The 2,121-nt window shown below is 40.4% G+C and overlaps 1 pseudogene; it reads right to left on the bottom strand.

The window, feature by feature from the left end:
• Positions 1-1,029: 1,029 nt before the first annotated feature.
• On the bottom strand, positions 1,030-1,157 carry LOC129763875 (U2 spliceosomal RNA; annotated as a pseudogene).
• Positions 1,158-2,121: the final 964 nt, after the last annotated feature.

Raw genomic sequence — 2,121 nt, 5'->3', positions numbered from 1 at the left:
GATCACAAAAGGTTAGTTTAGAGTCTAACATAACTCCAAGGTCTTTAATAATGTCCACACGTCTCAAAATTTCACCGTGCAGTCTATGGGCCTGATTCTCGAATACACTACGAATACACTTCACGGTGGAAACGGAATGAAACGTATTCGCGATGACAATGGTACGGTGTCGACATCTGGATACGAGATTAGTTTCCCACTAAACTTATCATTATAATATCAAATTATCTTCAGATGAAATTTTTGTATGAGATTATTATACCACATGAAGAAAACAAAGTTTTCCACTCATATTGAATACCAGTTTGATACGAAGAAGTTAATTTTCATTCATGATTTTTTATTTGAAAAGTGCTCATTCTGCCTGAAAACTCATCTTTATTTTCGACACTTCACTAACTCGTAAGACGTAGTTCAATGGCGTGCCGTTTATTTCGTTTCCACCGTGAAGTGTATTCCAGAATCAGGGCCTATATTCAAAGCATATCAATGTGCGCTTTCGAGAAAACGAAATAACCGAACATTTGGATGGATTTAAAATCATTCTATTCGTTGCGCACCATTCAGCAAAAATATTCAGCTGCTCTTGCAGAAACTCCGCATCTCCAGACGAATTCACACGAAAAAACAACTTGAAGTCATCGGCGTAGGAGAGCTTCAGGCACTTCAGACGAAAATTAATGTCATTAAGGTATAGCACAAAAATATATGGGCCGAGGTGGCTCCCTTGCGGAACACCAGACGTTACACGAAAAGGAGAAGATATAGTGTCTCCAATTTTCACCGACATAATACGATCAGTGAGATAAGACCGTAGCCAGAATAAGAAGGGACCTTTAAAACCAAGACGTTGAAGCTTAGCTACAGCGATGTTGTGGTTGATTTTGTCGAATGCTGCGGAGAAATCGGTATATACTGCATCGATTTGCTGTCGCAGCTCAAGTGATCGAGCGATGTATGATGTGTACAGAAGAAGATTCGTGGAAGTCGACCGTTTAGACACGAAACCATGTTGTTCCTCGACGATGTAATTGTTGCAAGCATGGGTGATAAAATCCGTTTAACATTTGTTGTCTCCCTATGGGAGATCTATCAGATGTTAAGCTGATAAGAACAGATACTACACTTTGATCTTAGCCTTTAGGCCGAGAAGCGATAATATAATGTTCGTTAATAATCTATATCTGAAAAAATGGATTTCTGTCGGTCTGTCTGTCTGTCTGTCTGATTCTTATGGACTCGGAAACTACTGAACCGATCGACATGAAAATTGATATGTAGAGGTTTTGGGGGTCGGGGAAGGTTCCTATGATAGTTCGAGACCCCTCCCCCTCTCTAAGGGGGGGGGCTGCCATACAAATGAAACATACATTTCTTCTTTACTCGAGAATTAATCGAGCAAATGAAACCAAATATGGCATGTGGAGGTTTTAGGGTGCAATAAATGTTTCTGTGGTGGTTAGACACTCCACCCACCTCTCTAAGGAATGGCTGTCATACAAATGAAACACAAATTTCTGCATTACTCGAGAATTAATCAAGCGAATGAAATCAAATTTGGCATGTGGAGGTTTTAGGGAGCAATAATTGTTTTTATGGTGGTTTGACACTTCTTTCCCCTCTCTAAAAAGGAGGGGGAGGGTGCAGAACAACTCGAGAACTAATCAAACAAACGGAATCAAAATTAGCATATAGAGGTTGTAACGTCTCAAATGCAGTGGACTGTAAAAACTGCTGCATATCCCGCTGCGCGATTCCAAAGCTGCCTCAACGCAGCTTACCCAACGAGAGAAACCAAATTCCCCCCGTGGGCGCGATGCAGACTGCCTTCATTGCAGTAATCCAGCGGGGATTGAGGGACTCGTTGCTTCGGAGACAAAACACTACACACACTTTCACCCAAAGTAAATTTTTAGCACTTTTTTCTGGCAGCTCGATTTATTACATTAAATGAGCTGAAAGATAACATAAAATGTTCTACTCCCCAATACATGTATATCATTTGTATAATATATATGCTAGAGCCAATAGGAGGAAGCGAAACAGGAGACACATTTAAATGAAAGCTTTTCGTATAGTATGCCAAATACACGGCCCAGACAGAGAAAGATATATTCTCGT

The sequence above is a fragment of the Toxorhynchites rutilus genome, chromosome 1 (assembly GCF_029784135.1).
Source record: "Toxorhynchites rutilus septentrionalis strain SRP chromosome 1, ASM2978413v1, whole genome shotgun sequence".
NCBI classification, from domain to species: domain Eukaryota; kingdom Metazoa; phylum Arthropoda; class Insecta; order Diptera; family Culicidae; genus Toxorhynchites; species Toxorhynchites rutilus.
This window is presented reverse-complemented; position numbering and strand designations above follow the sequence as displayed.